We start from the raw sequence: 19,358 nt of genomic DNA on the forward strand, positions 1-19,358 counted from the left end.
GGTTGGTCGCGCGCCCTGTCGTGGCTGGGCCCGGGGGGGGCAGGCTAGGCCCCTCGCACGTGTCAGTGTGTGTGTGTGTCCCCTCAGGGGTCCCCCCCCTCCACCCCCGGGTTGAGGTGATTCCTTCTGCAGGTATTTTCTGAGTCACCGCCAGTGCCATCGCGGTTTGAGTCACTTCCCGAGGCGGGGGCCAGCCCTGCCCGCCCGCCCGCAGCCCCCCATTCCCTCGCCTGGACTTCGTGCCACCCCCCCTCGCGCCCGGACCCGTGTCCAGAGAGCGGAGCCTCGTGGGCGACGGCTCTGGCTCGGGGCAGGCGGCTCGGGGTCCTGCCCGCTGATGCCTCCTTCTCCGAGCCCGAAACACGGTCCCTTGAAGCCTGGTCTGAGCTCCCGGGGGGCAGGGGAGCGTGTCCGGATGAACCCGCGGCTTTGCTCGTACAGCCGAGCGGTGCCGATGGCGGGGGGTGGGGGGGCGGCTCTCTGGCTGCTTCAGCCCCAGGTTAAATAAGAAGAGTTTCCTTTTTAAAAAGTCAGTCTCGTTTGTGGCGGGGGAAGGGACGACCTACGCTTTGCGGCTTTTTTTTTACTCAGAAGTTAGGGCTGGAAAAGACCTATTGGCTTCTCTCTGAATTGCGACGGACAGCGGACTGCGCAGGCTTCGTCGTGACAGGGTGTCCTCTGGGGGCTTTTTTCAATTAATCGTTTAAATGGCTCGCGTGGCGGGGCATCTGCCAGCTCCTTTGGGAGACTGTTCCTCGTACTGATACGTCTGGCTGTTGAAATTCACCCTGGTTTATTTCTTGGTACTTTTGAAGCGGAAGAAGGAAATGCCCCCTGGATGTAGAGTAGCTGTAATGTGTATTAGTAATGAATGCACTCCTTCTCCCCCCCCCCCCCCCCCCAAAAAAAAAAAAAAAATGTATTATGCAGCTAGACTTGCTGGCTGACTAGCTCTCTTCTTTACAAGCAAACCCCTAGACCAACAGGGGGATATCTGAGGAATATGGGTGCCGTTCGGTGCGAGTCAGGAACAGATCCCGAGACTCTTTCTGATGCGTAGAGCGACGCCATTACTTCATCACACACGTCACTTGTTTCAGCCTGAAGAAAGTTTATTTAAAAAACTGGGTAAAGGTTATTTTGCATTTGAGCAGCTTTTTCCAATGTTTCCTCCTAGTCTGAAGAAATGACTGAAGCTTTTTTTGGTTGCATTAATCTCCAAAAGAAAACTGAGTACTAAGGAAACGGCCTGCAGTTGCAGACACCAGTCAGCTTCTGGCTTCTCTGCAGGCTTGATTTAAAAGCACCTGAATGGAGTGCCATAAAATATATGCAAAAAATCCACCCTGGACTGAGACCTTGAATGCCAAGTTCATACCCACAGTGGTGCTGATTTTAATGGGCCAATTAAGAGCCTCTGAATAATGGAGCTTATGCTAACAGATTCTTAATTCTAGGGCCTTTAGTGGTCATCTATAGACTTGGTTTTAACATAATTAAATACTAATGCAGTGTTTAAAGCAGGGTTACACTTGGAAAAGTGATTGTAAAAGTGGTATCAAGATGATCTACTGTTATTGTGACGTCACAGCAAATGGGGTTGGTTCTACAGTTCAAATAAAATGACCCTGCCCCATTTTATTTTTATTTTTTTGGCTCTTGTATTGTTGCCAGTTTTAAGTCCTCCAGGCAAAGACTTACCTGTTTGCTGCATCCCTGCTGGCCTGTTGTCTCCTGCGTGGTTTTGCGGGCTTTAACTGAGGCAGAATTTAGGTCTGAAGTTGGCGCTTCATTAACGGTTCTGTGGGAGATGAGAGGGTAAATTTCTTCTCCGCTTCCTATAGCTGTGTTGGTTTTGCAGGGTGGATTTATTTAATGGAAGAGTGGATAGTAACATCGGCGCTATGCACAGCGTGCAGCGTTTACCCCATAAAAAAAACAGGTTTTCCAGTAGGGTACAAGTCTGACAGTGCTCTTGGGTTCTCATCTGATCTCTGCTACTTGTTCTTCAGATGCTCAGAGGCAATTCTCTTAGCTTCTGTGCCTGAATTTTGTTGTCGAACTCTCAGTACTTCCTACCTATTCAGCCAGACCAAATCCCAGCAAAAGCTGCCTTGCTGAAATTGTGCTCTCCGCCTGTATTTACTTACCATTTAGAGGAAAATGCTGTTACCTGGTCTAATATCCATGCCAAGCGGCAGTCTAAAATCCTCTGGAGTCTTGACATTGACTTTATTTTGGAGTGCCTGTGCTCTCATTTGCCTCAGCATTAGGCATGGCTATTTGAAGGGTAGAGGGTTGGGGGGCTAGAATCACATTAAAAGGAATTAATTGAGTGTAGAAATGGAATACTCTGCCTGGATTTTTCCTTTACCTGGTGTTGCTACACAGTAACATTTGAGGTGAATGGCTAAAGGTTAGAGAGGAAGAAATATTTTCCTCGGTTTATTTACATTGACAGTACTTTGCCTCGTCAGTATTTGGGGCTTTTGGGGAAGGATTTGTGTGTGAGAGAGTTTTTCTTTCTGTCTTGGACCAACTGCATGGTTGGGATAGTCAGACAAGCTCTTGAATGCAAGGTGTTCTTTGGGGCTTTCATGCAGCAGAGGGAGGAAGGAAAAACTTTGTCGTAAACCCACAAAAGCTGGCAGGACAGCCCCAGCGGCATGGTACCTGAAAGTCCTCTTAGCTGTTTGCTCACGTCTCTTTCAGACTGCTTTGGAAGGACTTGCTGTGCTGCCATGGATGGGATTTTTTTTCTTTCACCTGTTGACTTGCCCTTCGTTCCCCTAGGTGTCCTTGAGGTCCTGTCAGATCTCTGGATTCTTCCTCTCTTCCACCTTTTCCCTCACATTGGGCCTCTCAGCTCTGAAGTACAAGACTGTGATTCTAAGACTCCCTTTGAAATGAGCCAGCATCACCCCTGTGATTGTCCACACGAGTTGCTGCTGTATTCTGGACACTGCTTTTTGCACACACTAAGCATGTTGCTCAGTGGAGCTGCCTGCCAGGTCCTGCTGATTTGGAAGAGGTGACTGTCAGGCCCAGTGCCTTGCGTGATGTCACCACCATGACGATGTTGGCACCAGACAGGACACTTGCTCTAAAACACTGGAGCTACTTTCAGTTTGCTTCAGTGATACATTTTTTCTAGCAAATCTATAGGGGACAGAAAACCTTAAACAAAAATGATGTAAGATGGTGCCCACACACCATGCAGGGATCAGGTAAACCAAACTTTAACCTGGTGTGTCCTTTTCTAATATCCGAGTTAGACCCTTGCAGTCATGGGCTTATAATGGAAATGCTGACACAACTTGATAGCTTTCAGAACAGTGACACAGTAATAAAGAGCTAACTGTGTAGCTGCTGAATACTGAGCTGTGATTTTCATTTATTTATTTTTTAATCACTGGAGTCAGAATCTCTCAGGAAAGCCTTGGAGTCCTAATTAAGAGTGGTTTTATATTCTCCTTTGAAGCATTTTTCAAATGTAAAACTCTCCCTTCCTTTCGGTAACTTGATGCAGAACTGTAAACACGTGACTGAAAAAGACTGACATGGCAAAATGTGTTGAGCCAGCCCACTGGTTCAAAGTGATGTGTTTATGGCCAGCAAGGAGGCAAGCTCGGATGTCCTTGAACAGCTTTTTCCACTGTGAGCAAAGATGCGGTAAAACAGTCTGTTCATCTGCTCTCTGGGAGGGCTGCGCATGGGATCAGGATTTTCAGGGCTACCGAGAAGTCTCGTGCTCCTTCTAAGCCCACCCTCTTCTTCCTAACTCGTGGTTGGATCCTGAAGGTGGGGAAAGAGGCTTGCGCCTAGAGCAGTGTATAGTGTCCGGAGACCTGGGTGGTTCTTGTGCCTCTGCCACTGGCCTGCTACATGACCACAGTCAAGTCACTTCTCTTTTTCTGGTCTGTTCCCTCATGAAATAGACCAGACTGATAGAAGGTGCTTACCCCGCTGTTGTGGTTTGAGGCTTGACTTATTAATGTTTGCCTTGCACTTGGAGCTCTTTTGATGGAAGCAGTCATGTTACAGGACTGCCCAGGGGCCCCAGTAGAAGTGAGCTTTCATCTTACTGGGGGCTGAGCAGTTGTATCAGTGCTAGCTATTATTTTATTACCTTATTTTCCTTTCCAGGACTGAGGTCATGGCTAGCAGAGGGAGCTGCAGCTCCCTGGAGGTAACGGGGGCAATATTTCTTATTTCAATTTTATTTGATTCGATGCCTCTTTTTGGCCAGCGTGACTCTGACTCAGACGCGCGGCTGAACACGCTTGGCTTTTATGAAACCTGTTTAACACACCAATCACCTGAATCGTCAGGTTGCTTGAACTTGTCTTTGTGCCTTCTCACGCAACCTTTCTGTCTTTGACCTTTCAGAGTGCAGCTGTATGTGCTGCCCTGTAGATTTCCATGAAAATGTGCTGTATTCTTGGTATTGGAGGAGAGTGGTATTTTTCTGATCGCACTGCTTGGAAACGGATGAATTTGTCTCTCTTCCCAGGTAAAAATGTGCTGATTAAATTCTGCCTCTTCTGTGCTCATATGTTGTTTCACCTGCAATATTCCACCCTGAGACTATGCTTCGGGCCTAGTTTGTCATGTTTCCTTACTGAAAAAGCAGTGTTTCATTTTTGAGACCAGACCATTGAAGTCAAAGCAGCCTACCAGCGGAGGGAGGGGCTCTGCCTGACAGCGACTTCATTGTGGGAAAGAAATACGAAACTCAGGGCTGTGAATTGGTGCTCTGACAGTTGTGCTGATGGAGAGCTAGAGTCCAGGGGAGCATGAAAGATAATGTCTCAGTGTTATTCTGGGAGCTGAATGAATGAAAAATGAGGTCAGAATTGCAGGTAACTTGCCAGCTGTAAAGTTTTATCATGCTGTCTTGAAACAAAAGTAGCTATGGGAGATTTAATGGAAAATATGTCAGGCGTGTAGGTTAATGAACATTCCTCTGTGATGTATTGTCACTGACACTGCCATGCCTTTTATCTGCATTATCTTTTTAGAGATTCAGTTTGTTTAAGCTCATAGAGCTGAAGTGGAAGGGTTCTTGCCTTTCATTGGAAATGCAGGGAATATTTTTTTGGGGAACAGTATAAGAACAAGACTCAGAATGCAGGTATTTCAGATACCAGTATTTATCCTAGTCTTTCTAGAGTATCTTTCACCTGGGGATCTGGCCATTATGGACATTGCTGAGGGGTCACAGCAGCATTGGTGACATACAATCCATATTATGGCGGGGCAGGGGAGCAGAGGGGCTCAGGCCTTGCCTGTTTTGGGAAGCTGGACTGCTTTAGCTAGTGCTAGTTCAGCTACAGTGGTGCAGCTGCTCCCAGCAAGGGTGTGATGATGGCAGGTATAGCCCTTCGCATACAAGATGGAGCACCAGTGTAGTGGGATAAGGCATTTTTTTCATACTGCTGTGACCACATCCACATTAGCCACTTATGGTGTGAATGTACCAGTTAAAAAACAAACCAAAAAAACTCCTTCCTGCCCATGTTGTATCTGTGTGACTTGCAAATGTACACAGGAGTTAGTAACAAATCAAGGCAAAAGAATTTAGGAGCTCTGGCTTCTCACACCCTGTTCTAACCACTAGATTTAAAATGCATTTCTTGCTAACTTTACAAAGGTTTCTCATTGATACCCCTTCCCTGGGACATTTCACCAGTGAGGGAAGACGTAATACATAGCCGAGTGTATTGTGCTGGGTGGTTTCATAGTTGGTAGGTTCAGAAGGGACCTGAACAGATCATCAAGTCCTACCCCCTGCCATGGTCAGGAGAGAGTGACCCCAGCAAGGTGTCTATCTAGCCTCCTTTTGAAGACCCCCAGGGTAGGAGCGAGCAGCACTTCCCTTGGAAGTAAGTGGTCTTACTGCCTGCTTTTGAGGACTTTTCAAATAATCGCACAGTGGCTTTATACTGGTCTTTGGGGAGTGGGGGGTGTTTAGTGGACTATATGGTCCCTCATTTCACCATTTAAAAAAAAAATTAAATAGAAGGAAAGCAGCTAATCCTGGGTCAGAGAATGTGCAAAGGAGGGCATTTAGAGATCTCAGGGCAACCGTAATTTGTCTGGTTTGCCCAGGGTGGACAAAGACATTTTTATGGCATATGTAGTAATAGAAAGTGCCAGCCATGTGGAAAGGAGCTTGTGAGAACCATATGCTTGGATTTCCTGACTCTTGTGCATGTAAATTCCCACCCACGGGGCTGCATTCACGCTGCTTTTTGTATTGAAGTAGAACAACAGGGCGCGATTTCTTCATTGTCCTCCAGCAGGTTCGGCTTTGCTGTGACTTAGTCAAACAGAGCTCATTGTTTGTACTTCTTTCTCCTCCTTTTCTCTGTAATTTAAGCAACCTGACTCTGGGCATGTTTTTTTTTTTCCAACTTTGAGCCTTTTTCTGGCACTTGTAATTAAGGCTCTTATGCTGCTAATTTAAACCCACCTGACTTTACCCTTTGCCGTGGCTGACTTGCGGGATATGCTCATTTAAAGGAGACGTTTCCTGCCCAACAACCACCCTTTGATTGTGCCTTATGGTCTGAGCCTCAAATAGGTGGGGTGGGTGCTGCTTCAAAGCTCTTCCTCTTCATGCCTTAGACACCTGTGTCTTGAAAGGACAAGTTTGATCTTTTTCCCTCACCACCTGAGACTACTTCTGTAGATCTGGCAGGAAACTTGGAAGTGATCTCAACTTTTTCTCCCGTCTGTTTACAGAGTATACGGTTCCAGCAGTTAATCTGCCAAAGAGATTGTTTGCAGTCCTGCTGCAACTCTGTAAAAACTTGCAGAGCGAAGGAAAGAATGAGGAGGATTCTCCCTATTTTTTTTCTCCGTCCTGGGCACAGTGAATGCACAAGTATAATCTGGATGCTCACATATAAATATGTTTTGCATGCATTGTAATTTGCCCGTGAGTGTTTCAGGGATCAAGATAGTTTAAACAACTCAGTACAGAATGCCCTAAAGTGACTCCATTTTAGTCGCAGATATTTAATATCTTTCCCATTGAGACTTCTGCTGCCTGTCATAACTCGACTAGCCTGTACTCCCTGTCGGTTTGGGGTTTAACTTCTCTTTTTTTTTTTTTTTCCCCTCTGGTAATCTCTCTTTAATGTTAATCTCAGACTGGCTGAGTTGGTTACAAATGTTCCCTGTTTTGCATTGCTTAGGTTCAGAAACTGATTCTTTGTTTTTAATATTTTAGCACCATATTGACAGGAAAGCGAGTTTTAGATTCAAAATACTTGACCTTCAGAAAAAGATCCAGCAGTCTTTTGCTCAGGAATGGCAAAAAGCTGCCATAGCTGACCCTATAGTTATTTTGCTCTGCTTCTGCATAATCAGATCCCTTTTTAGCAGAGATTGCATAAATGAACTGGCAAGCCCTTTTCTAAGGGTAGCTGCTTCAGGTACACCAAGGAAGGCTATAAACCAGTGGTGCTCAACCCATGGGCCAGGTGAGGGGCATGGGGCCAGTCCACAGGCTGGATTGGTCTCTGTGCACCAGGATCGGATCCTGGGGCCCCATGCCACCTCTGCCCAGACCCACATGCCAGGATCAGGCCTGGTGCCACCCTGCACATTTGAGCTAATGTGCAGGTCCACAGCCCCCACATGGCTCCTCATGGGCCAGATGCCAGGCCCCCGGGGATTGAGCACCCCTGGTATAAACAGAGCAGCATCACACTGAGTTCAGACCTGCAAGGAGTCAAGTAAAAAGGAACCTGCAAATGCTGGAGAGAATCAGAAAAAAAAATGGTACTTTCCATTCAATTTTTGACTTGCTTCCAAAGCAGGTGAGCACTCATGCATATTGAACCCATTCAACTTTTGTACTCAAACACTACCCTTCCTCTGATGTGCTCAGCGGCTTTCCAAGAATAACGAAGTCTTGAAGAACCCCCCCATGGATTATGAAATGTGTTTTACCCCTGGGTAAACTGAGGAACAGAGAGGGTTCTGGTTTCCCTGGGCTAAGAAAGCGAGTCATTCACAGAGCAGATGAACTGCAGCTCAGGTTCCCAGCTGCCTCCTTTCCTCACTGAAGGCAGATTGCTGCTGGTGTGTGTTCTGTTCAAAACAAGGCCCAGTGAAAATGCTGAAGGGGAACTTGATGCTGACTTGGCCCCTGAGATGTGGAAATCTCTGTCAGTTTTCAAAGTTCCTTAGTCTTCAGTTCCTATTTCTGAGTGATTATATTTTTCTTCTTTAAGTTCATTTAAATGTGGCCCTTGTGGTTTATCCAACACGTATGATGGCCTCTCAAGTTGCATGCTCTGGAGACTGCTGTTGTTGGGTTTTGCAAGGAGTTCGCAAGAGTGGTGGGTGCCACAATCCCCTGGATTTCATTTGTGTCCAGTTGTCTTGTGTGGAGGCGGCAGATGGGAGGAGAATACTTGCCATGCGGTATCTGTAGGCAGAAGAAGGAGTTGGCTCAAGTTCCAGAAGGCTTCTTCATCATCAGGCCCATGGAAATTCCACAACAGCAAATTTGGCCTGGACGTTGTATGTCCGTGACTTCCTTGCTAACTTCCTGTTAACATAGTGGTTCTCAACTTATATGGATTTGGGGTGACCTCTATAACTTTTGTGAATGGAGTGGTACTCAGTTTCAAAAACCAATTTATATATATTCCAGTGGTTATCTCCTTGCAGAGGAGCTGGACAGTGGGGGTAGGGAGTTGGCAAGACTGAGCCTGTGCTTATCTGCGTAATTTATCTGCTTATATCCTTGCATGTCTCTGCAGGGGCACCCTTCAAAGGATCTGGCGGCACCCCAGGGTTTCTTGGCACCCTGCTTAAGAATTATTGTATTAATGGAAGTAATTTTAAAATGACCTTATTGAGCCTGATAATAACCAAGTAGTTTATTGAGCATCCAAAACAGCGGTCAAGGTAAGTGCAGGCCAGACTGTCCCATAGGTTGTGGCCACCATCCAGAAGAAGCTGAAGCCATTTTTGAGTCACCTCTGAGTGTCGTGTAACGTAGCATCAAATGAAAGCTGCCCCATCCGGAGCCCAGCACAGAAAGGGAAGCTCTGTCATAATGAACTGTTTAAGTGAAAGTCTATTGATATTGAAACTATTCATATATCTCAATCAGAATTACTCCTGATATAATTAGATTACTTATAAAGCTTTATCGTGCTGCTTAGGAAAACAGTTTCATTATTAAGCATAGACTGCCCAGCCATTAAAGAGCAAGTCTTATGGTTTTTTCATGAGTGTGTGTAATCCATCACTTGAGTGCCTTCGCTCTAAATCATGTTGAAAGATTGCTTCATTATTTCCTCATGGTCCTTACAGAGGGAAATTACTGTTCTAGGGATTATATATATTTGCTCTATGCCGTTGGAGTCCCTCTTTTGCATCTGCTGGCAACAGTCCTCCTTACCTTCTAGCTTGCAGCTCTTGGCTGTGTCCAGGCCTGGGTCCACAGGAGGCACCTCTTCCTAGCTAGTGTCTAGTTTATGCCCTGAAACATGAGAGTTTATGTTCCTTATAAATGCATGTCCTGTTTACTGGGACGGTGCATAGTATGTGTGTTTAATCCTTCTTATAATAAACCCTTCTGAATGTTATTTTGTAGTAGTGAGCTCCACAAGTTCTATTTGCAGGTTAAAAAAATGAAGTTAATTGAGTATTTATCTTTTTTTTTGGGGGGGGGGATGGGGTGACCAGAAATAAGTGCATTGTTTTGAGGCCAGGATTATACCTGTGATTTCTTTTAATAACCTATTTTCAAAATCTTTTCTTGCGTTTCTTTGTGCATCCCAACAACGTGCAACCCCCTGCCCTACTCAGCAAGCAGAGGTTTTTCACTGAGCTGTCTGCAGTGATGCCCAGGACTCTCTCTCTGTGGTTAGAGTTGTACACTTCTCTATGCTGGGTTTACCCATCTCTAAAATTAGCTTGCTTACTTCACAGTTGTGTTCTGAGGCATAATCAGTTTGGAAAATATTTGAGACCTCTCAGTGCGTGCAGACACTTTCTTCACTATTATGACAAAGAGTTCCTTTCTTTTATGGCTTATGAATAAAAGTATGGCCTGAGAGTGGCATGTTTCAGCATCCAGTTTCTGAAACTTTACAGGTGAAAAGTTGGTTTGATATGCACGTATAAGGTTTGCTGAATGGGCTGCGTAAGGGAGGAGTGGGAGAAAATTACACCTTAAACTGACAGCTATGCCAGTAAAAATCAAGAGTTACACCAGCAGAAAAACTGTTTCTGTCACTAGGTTATCGTGTTTGAGGAAGCTGGTCTAAGGTACACTGGCAACACCCAGCATTACTGGCAACTGCTTTTAAATACAGGCAAGCCCTAAAACTAGAACATAATTTAGATCATTGCTTTTCTTTTGATAATTCTCTCTCTCTAGGGTGGCTGGCCTCTGGAGGATAGATGACTAGCAGCTGAGAGTAAATGTCAAGGCTGGGAGCTGGCATATGTCAGCTGCACATACTTGCTGCTTCCTGATGATGTGCTCAAATAGTTAGATCAGTAGTGTTCAAACTTTTCGCCCCATGGGCCAGATGAGTGGCACAGGGCTGGTCTATGGGCTGGATCAGGCCTTGCCTGGCCCCCACGATGGGATTGGGCCCTACACTGCCTCCACCCTGGATCAGACCCCACACTCCCCTCTGCACCCAATCCAGCATGAAGGGCCCTACTCTCCAGCCCATGGGGCTCCCCATGGATCTGGAAATTTGGCAGCAGGGTAGCAGTGCCACATTTGTCTCCATTGTCCTGCAAGCCGGATGACATGGCGCTGTGGTCTGGATCTGGCCCATGGGCCAGTGGTTGAGCACCCCAGAGTTAGATGACTCCTGCCATCAAAAGCATGTTCCTTCTCATGGAGCTGCATTTCAGATTTTCCAGCACTCTCTGAAAAAGGCGAGTCGGTCTCCACTCTTAGAATCCGAGGGACTGTCACGGGCATAGTTTGTTCAAGCCTCACAAATTCTGTTTTGGAAAAAAAAATCACAAGATGTGAGGAGGTTGGGTGTGTATCCTTTAAAAGGTTCTCCTGCTATGACTCTTCTTCTTTGGAGCTTAGTTCTACCATCTGGCTCTCTGGAGGTGGCTTCTAACAATGTCTGACTTGGGGAAACCAGCTCATTTTAGTCTACCTTGTGAAAGTGTGATAACAACGCCCAATACTGAGGTCAGAAGTTTACATCTCTAACCAAATTGTCTTTGTTCGTCGCTGCCTTGCAGTTGCCTGATAGTCCCAAGCGGAGCTACCATCTACTAGGTTTTTTGGGTGGGCAAAAAGAAGAATCTGTTTTTTGCAGTGGGTGGTTCTTGTTATAAGTGATCTTGAGTTTGGAAGCTCTTTATTTGCCCCTTCAAATAGAGACAAGGATATATGTGTGTGTGTGTGTGTGTGTGTGTGTGTGTGTGTGTGATTTTTTTTTTTTTTTTTTTTTTTTTTTTTTCATTGGACCAGCTGCCTAGCTGGCATAGACTTAGACCAGCTTTCAAAGGTAGTGCATCACTCCAGCACCCCCATATGGAAGTATTTTTTACTGCTAGTTTAGGATATGTGCAGCAAAGCAGTGTGAGGAAAGGCTTCTGAGTGTACATTTGCTATAGAATTTGGTTTAGGGGTTTGGGCTTCCATTGGGTCTGTCTTTGAAGGCTAGAGAAGCAGCCCGGTGCATAGAGTGAGACACCTTGCAGGAGGTTTGTTCTCACTCTCTGGCTTTTTGGGATAAGCAAGATGCCAAAACAAGCTGGTATGTGGGGGAGAAGTTTGTCTTCCCATCGGCCTTCCAGGATGGATGTTGCTAGGGATTTGCACAGTATCGCTACGGATGGTTTTCAGATCTTCTTGGAGTATAAATGTCAGCAAACCAGCACGTGCATCTTATGAGAATAATTTACAGCAAAAGCTATTAAAAACTCACCATTGATCCTCTTGGAAACCAGGTGGACCTGCTGTGTCCCCTTGCATTTAGAATGGGAAATACTTTGTAGCCCTGAAGTTTTGGCAGAGCAAAACTGAGAGTCGTTAGCACTTCCCATTGTGCATTCTGCTGTCAGGGTCACTGGGACAGTCATGGTCAGAAAATAAGCGGCCTTCAATGAGAGGCTGGTGGGTGCTGAGGCAGTAAATCTAAAAAGCATATGATGTGATGTGTCAGGGCAAAAAAAAGTGAGTCATCTTCACATCTAAACCTTTGGGGGTTTTTGATCTCCTGCCATCATAACACTTGAACTAGAGGTCCCCAAAAAACCACAACATTGTGTTATTCCAGCTTGCACTTAACTGCACACCTACAAAGACTACATCCTGCTTACCACCAAACAACTTCGAGGTAAGCAGACTGGTCCAACTTTTCTTTGAGCCTAAACAGCATATAAAATGAACTGTTTCAAACAGGCGATTTTACCACACCTTCATCTGTCCTATGAAATATGTACTTTCATTTCTACCCAGGAGAACTTTTACAAACTTTTCTCCTATGCCTGAAGAAGGGTGCTCTTCCCAAAAAGTTTGAATTTAAAAAATTTTTTTTTTTTTTTTTTTTTTTTTTGTGCAAAAAACCTAGTTGGCCTAATAAGATATCACCTCTACCATGAGTTCTGATTCGTTTTGCCTGTGGACCAATATGGCTACAACCTGGATGTAACACCTACAAAGAAGTTTTCCATCAAATCGAAATGGCAGAAAATTGCACTTGCACCTGTGCCTTGATCCGAGTCGGTGTGGCGTGCACACGTGCAGATAATTGTTCACCATTGTCTCTCTCATTCATTATGGTAGTGTTTCTTTAGCAACGTACGTTATCGCTGATGTGTTTTGGGTAATTGGATAGTGCCAAGGGGATGAATTTTGATTTCAGTGTGGAAGCATTTATAGAGAAGTGCAGTCTAATGATTAGAGCGCAGCCCAGGCAATGCAGGACATCTGGAGTCTATTCTCAACCCTGTTGTTGTTTTGCTGAGCATCTGAACAAATTCTCCCCATGTATCTCTTTCCCCATTTACGAAACGGGGCTGGCTGTGCATCTTGAGTTCCTCTGAAGAATCGCACCAAATGCTGAGTGATGTTTACAGTCAGAACAGATTTCAGCACCCCTTGAGCTCTGAAGTTTTACAGTCTTGAAGCTGTTTCTCTTCATTTTGTGAATTGACTTCTAAGCTATTGTGTCAGTTTTTTGTTATTTTTTAGGGTGTTTTTTTTTTTCTGGGGACCTAAGTACATTTTTCGAGAGATGCATTCTACTCAATAGAGAACCCATCAAGTGAAATCTAACGTTGCCAAGAACCAAGACGCAAGATAATGTAGAACAGGCAGGGAGAGTTTCTGATATTGATTTTTTTAGCCTTCATAAGTTACTTTGGATGTATAAGTGAAGCTGTATATTTGCTACAGCTGTTACGGGAATCGCTGCTTCTGATTTCCTATCAAAAGCTGTTACCAACTTTCTTTTTTTTTTAAAATCACTACGGAAAAGAACAGACACTATTTTAAAGGCTCCAGAGTATATTGATATCTCTAAAACAGTCTGACTTTAACCCCAGGGCAGCGCACCTCTACCATCGCTGTCCAGTAACTGCTCAGTTTTATTTAAAGGTGATCTGTAAAGCAAAACCTATTTATGCCATTTGCTGCTCCCTCGTGGTTTATAAAGATGGCCCTGTAAGGCTTTACGTAAGGTATTTTTTTTTCCTGCTTTGGCCATACAAGTCTGTGGCTAATCTCTCTGGGTAGAGGGCTTGAGGGTTTGGGGGGCACCTGCATGGAGATATCGGAGAAATGTGGGGTTTGGCGCTCAGCTCCCCAGTGCTTCATTCGAGGGCTTTGCAGCTAAGGTGCTTTATCCTCTGATGGTGCGACATATGTCGTCCTGGTCATATCCCCAAATTTAGATGTGAGAAGCCAAGAAATTACATGAGCGACCTGGGAGGGGGGAGAAGCAAGGGAAGAAATCGCCTGAAGTGTTACAAAGCCACCTTTGTGTGACATAAAGGTGAGTCAGGAGTAGGGGCAAAGCTTTCTTCTGCTTTGCATTTCAGCTGTTAACCCTTCACTCCTTTATTCTCTTTAGATGTGACTTGCACTTCTTTGTGGTGCCACTGCTGGGCTGCCAAGTCATGTCAGGAGGAGAAGATATGGTTCAAAAGGAATGAGAGGACAGCCCTAGGACCCCCCCCCCCCCAATAAATAAATAAAAAAGCAAGCAGCTGATGATCAAGTCAAGTCTGGTGGCTGGAGCTGTGGCTGCTTCCTTTTGGAGCTGAAGTGGTTCTCCGATACTTCTTCGAACCGTTATCTCGGGCTCCCACTTTCTGGATGTGGATTTGCACAGCCTGTTCTTTGTCCGTCTTGCAAATTCCATTGCAGTGAACACATGCGTGTGGCGTATTTTGGGGAGGGTGAAGCCTTTCAATACGTCCTAGAGCTGCGAGGGAGCTTGGCTAATAAATCAGGGGGACTGAGGCCTATGTAATGACATGCATTAGCATGCTGGGCATTAGCTAAACATTTTTAGCTGTTTGCACTCCTGGACTTACTGACTGTGAAACCCGAGTGCAGATTTTACAGTGCAATAAAAAGAAACATTTCTGCACGTGGGATAAGAAGGCTGATGTACGGCTCTGTCTGAAAGCAGGCAAGTGCAGAGCTCTCCAAGTGATGCTGAGCCTCAGCAAAAAGGTGTTACTTTTGTTGGCCACGATGATTGGAGTTAACTAAGTGAGGTTTGATTGCTGTTTCAGATAACTTGAGGTTATTGTGCCACTGTGCAAACACTGCGCTTTGAAGGCCAGGCTCCATGGGCCTCTTCCAAGGAGATGATCTGTTTTTTGTTTTTTAAAGTGTGTTGATCACTTTGAGGTTGTTTTTGTGTTTTTGAAATGATTTTTCTCAGAGAAAATGGGAAATAACTAATGTTTGTCATTTGTTAGGCAGGTTTGATGGACAAAGCTGGACCCGACTGTCAGGTTGAGGGAGTTCTGATTTCTGGAATTGGTTTAAGGTCCGTCTCCTTCCCCCCCCCCCCCCAAAAAAAAAAAAAAAAAAAAAAAAGTTCTTCGCAAATCGGCCACCATGTGCTGGGAGCATAACAGGTCAGTCTTACTTGACAGAAATTGCAATGTGCTGCACAGCCGCACCCTGCCGAGCCTGCTACTTCTGCCCATCCTGTGTCCCCAAGGGCTTTAACCATGCAAGAAAAGGCTTTTTAAACCACCATGGAACAAGCCTCTGGCAAAGAATTTTATTTCCGGGTGGAAACCCCAGTCACATGAGGGCCTTTAATCACACACACTCAATTTTTACAGGGATATAGGTTGTGTAGCTATGTTGGTCTAAGGACATAGGCAGGCAAGATTCTTTGGGTAAATCCTGGTATCTTTTATTAGACCAGCTCAAATAGTTGGAAAAATTCTTCTTTGTGAGCTTTCGGGCATAAATACCCTTCATCAGGCTGAGGAAGCATCTGCAGTTGACGTGTGCTCTTCCTGGATGGAATGAATAGCAAAGAAGAGACTCAATTTATGGCATTTGAAAAGGTGACTTTTCTGTCCCCCTAATGTTTCACATGTTCTTGTTTTCAAAAAGTTTGTAGATCTCTTGCAAGCTAGCACTGTAGTGACAACCATCCTGAAATCCCTTTGAACAGGGTAGAGCTCATGCTGCCATGAAAGAGCAGGGGAAGAGTCCGACCAGGTTTGGATACTCGAGTCCTGGGGCAGAACTTACCTCTCACCTAAGTTCTGCTTGCCATTTTTATTGTGTGCATTTGTGCACAGATATTTTATTTAAATAGTCTTAAAGACCCAATCCTGCAATCAATGAGATGGTTTGCTTAAGTAGCAACTTCAGGATCCGACACTAGAATGCTGTCTCCTGAATTTACCGCTCGAGTGAGCCCTCTCATTGATTGCAGGATGGGGTCTTCAGTGCATTTAAATTAAGCGTGCACTGTCTGAAAGAACTCCTTGCAGGGTTTGATCAGGTTGTGGCAAAAATGTAATGTTGTCCTCAGCAGGATGCTTCACCGTTTTTTAATATTTGCGTTCTCTAGTGCCTCCAGCCTCCAACCCGGTTTCGTGTTCCCTTTGTGCTGGAAGTGAGGACACATACGCTCTGCTTCAAAGAGCTTGCAATCTAAGCAGTGCTATAAAAACATACCTTAATTAAATTTTTTCCCCCTTTCCACCCAATCAAATCTCAGCTATTTCACCAAGTGTTATAAATTTCTCTGACATCTTGGCCCAAAAGTATATGTTAAAACAACATTAGCTGTTTCTCCAGAAAACAGATCACATATTTAGCAATGGAATTTGCATGTGGAAATTGAAGATTCAGCAGGTTTGTTTCGGGAGATGAAATGCAACCTGATAAATGAGCTGTTACAATTCCGAATCCCACAAGTTTGCCTGGGTGGTGATATTCAGAGCGAGACGTTTCAGAAAACACAGGCTCAAAGTAATTTTATGTTCTTCAGCTCCCTTTGCTAATCTTTGTGGGTTTACAGTCATATTTTTCCTATCATTTTGAAGTCTTTTTTTTCCCTCTGCCATTGTGCAAAACACCCACACAAACACAGTAAATGAAGTGGGCATGGTGTATTTCCTGAGACTTTTTCAAATGAACAGATTTGCGACGGTAAAGGTGGGGTGAGGCAGCCCTTCTCTTGTAGTTCAGCCCTGTTGTCCTTTATCTGTAAGGTCCAGGGGGTTATGATTAACGTTTAAGAAGGCTGAGTTTCATAGATTCATAGACCTTAGGGCTGGAAAAACCTTGCAAGATCATCCTGTCTAGCCCCCTGCCCACAGGGCAGGAAGTCATTTTTAAAACCATATTGTGTGACTTCTAATGCTTGAGGAAGGTAGTCGAATTGATGTCTCGATATTGATGCTCTCTGAGCTGTTTTCCTACAAACCGGTTGCTGGTACTGCCAGCTGCCCACCCATATACTTTTTTGGAGAAACCTGTGGGATAGTGCACTTTCTGTAACCTTTGGCCTCTGGGTGCCAGGAGGCAGACCGCTCTGGCTAATTGTGGTGGGTGGTCACAGTGAAACGGGGCAAAGTGGCAGACACCTGTTTTATTTCATAATGAGCAAAGCAGTTTCTTATCGCAACCGATCTTGGTTGGATTTAGACTAATGGCCTGGAAATATGTGCATGTGTGTGTGTCCCTCCTCTTCCCCTTAGTTTAGCACTCTGGTCTAGGCTTTTAACAAGCATGTCGGAGAAAAGGCAGCAAACCCAGTTGGGGTACAGATTTTAGTTCTGAAATTGTAATGGTCCCCAGAGTCATTTGTGTTCACAATAGATGTGTGATTGACTTGTAACTTTGAACTCAAGTTGAACAAGTGTCAGCCCCTTCACCCCGGGCTCCAGAGAAACAGTTTGCTCTCTGTAATGACTTTGTAGCCGTTGACTAATTAGCCCTGCTTCAAGAGCTGTACTGACAGGGCGCGCATGCACAAACGAAGGAGAAAAACAGTCATTTTTATTTTCATTTTCCATTACAAACACTGGAATGATTTTGTCAGCTGAGAGGTCATGATTTTTTTTTTAAGAAGCTGAGTCAGAAATGGATTCATTGGAAAAAAAAAAAATCTTATGTTAGAAAGGGCATCTTTTAAAATGATCGAACCCCAACGTTTGAAGGAGAGTGATATCTGTATCTATCTCATTTACTCCCTGTGCTGTTTAGTTTATCTGCTGTACCAGCTTGAACAGTGAATTTGCACTGCTTAGTTTCACTTCGGTTCTCTGTGCTAACCCACTGGAGGGATCAGGGTCATGTTTTGGGGGTGGGGAAAGAAAGGGAGGGAGTTAGATTGGATTTAAAAAGAAATCATGGAAACATTCTTGTCCCTAAGGTGTGGGTTTTTTTTCCCTTGTTTTTTTTTTTACTATTTATATATAAATGTTTGCTTTAACTATAACAGTTAGGCCTGAAACTGTCCCTCTGAGCTTTAAAGAGCATTACGGAGAGTCTAGCAAAGAACAAGTGCGCTTGATGGTGTTCTTTCCACTGGTTTACAAGTGCTGAAAGCCATTTAGATTCTGCCCAGCTGTTCAGGATTAATTCTTATAATTGAGCTGGAGGTCAAAGCATAGGCACGTTTGTAGCTCTGAGTCGGTGACAACAAAAAGACCGTGCAGCTTTAGTATTTCAGTGCGCTTAAGAAGAAGTGGAGTCCCGGGGGTCAATATTTTCTGCCCCAAACATTGATTAGGACAAACTTAAGAGGAAGGAAACTTTAAGTATATACTTCTGGCTTTAGCTCTGGGTGCCTGGAGGAAAGAGACCTGTGGGCTCTTGAAGCTGCTTTGCTGAACTGTTTCTCACCAGCTGAGTAGTTGGAAAGGAAATCTCCGCTTGTTACTTCTGAAGTTAGCTAATGCGTGACAGTAAAACAGCTGCTTTTAGCATCCAGTGAGTTGATTTATTTATGAAAGAGGAGCTGAATTGGGTTGAGGTACTGGAAATGTGGGTAACAGGTTAAAGTGAGTCTTACTGTGACTCAGGTTGGCCAGTCAGTTTACAGTAAATTGGGCTGTAGTGGTTAATGGTATAGAGGATTGTGCATCCTGTGGTATTCTGCTTAGCTGGGGTCCCGGATGTCAGTGTAGATTAGTGAGAGGTGGTGGACAGTAACGGATGGGGATCTAGAGCAGTAGAGGCTGACTGGCTATCCAGGGGACTCCATCAGTAGAATTTTATTTTTTTGTGTGGGGGGGAGCTAAAAGAAAGGCAGACGTGGGGTCATTAATGGGTGCATTTGGTAATAGAGAGATGAAGCCACACTTGGGGATGGGGTGTGAAGTTATCCTAGATAGCACATTTACAGTCTTTTTTTACCCTGTTCTGCCTATTCCATCTTGCTGTGATTCCAGTGGGGCAATACAAGTGAAACCAGAGGAAGCTGATGTGGGTGGGAAGCTAAGACCATGTACCAGATATAGACATGGTCCTTAATTGGTACCAAATCTGTGCTAACCAGGAATTCTGCCCAGTTCAGTGCCCAAGAGGCCTTTACGAGCCCTTGGAGAGCCAGGCAAGCTGTTTCCCCCTCCGATCAAACTGGAGAATAAGTTCAGTCCAGATGTTCAGGCTTTGTAACATCTTTTATAAAGTTCCTTTTCATTCCCTGCCTTCAAGTCTTTTCTCTCGCCACCCCCCAACCCTGCCAGAAATACTCAGTGAGGCAAATCATGGGAGACTGTCCTACCTTAAAGCATCACTCAGGTTCTTCGATGCTCAGATACCAAATTGATGAGTACTGTTTGAATGCCGATGTAGGAGCCGAATGTTAGGTTCAGTCCACTAAGCCTAGCACAGAGATGTCTGG

At 44.8% G+C, this 19,358-nt stretch overlaps 1 protein-coding gene across 4 annotated transcripts in view; it reads left to right on the forward strand.

Annotated features, from left to right (window-relative positions):
* The window catches only part of SBNO2 (strawberry notch homolog 2), an 89,345-nt gene that overhangs the window by 3,738 nt on the left and 66,249 nt on the right, over positions 1-19,358 (forward strand). Inside the window, exon 1 of one of the 4 annotated variants that reach the window (XM_014528029.2) lies at positions 112-132. The exons of 1 other annotated variant lie outside the window; for it this stretch is intronic. The gene's annotated coding sequence lies outside the window, so the exon portion shown is untranslated. Of the gene's footprint in view, positions 1-111; positions 133-591; positions 1,129-4,217; positions 4,514-19,358 lie in introns of those variants that run through there. 2 more of the 4 variants (XM_014528030.2, XM_025196418.1) reach the window with 2 other exon arrangements.

This window comes from Alligator sinensis, unplaced genomic scaffold (genome assembly GCF_000455745.1).
Source record: "Alligator sinensis unplaced genomic scaffold, ASM45574v1 scaffold1295_1, whole genome shotgun sequence".
Taxonomy (NCBI): Eukaryota; Metazoa; Chordata; order Crocodylia; family Alligatoridae; genus Alligator; species Alligator sinensis.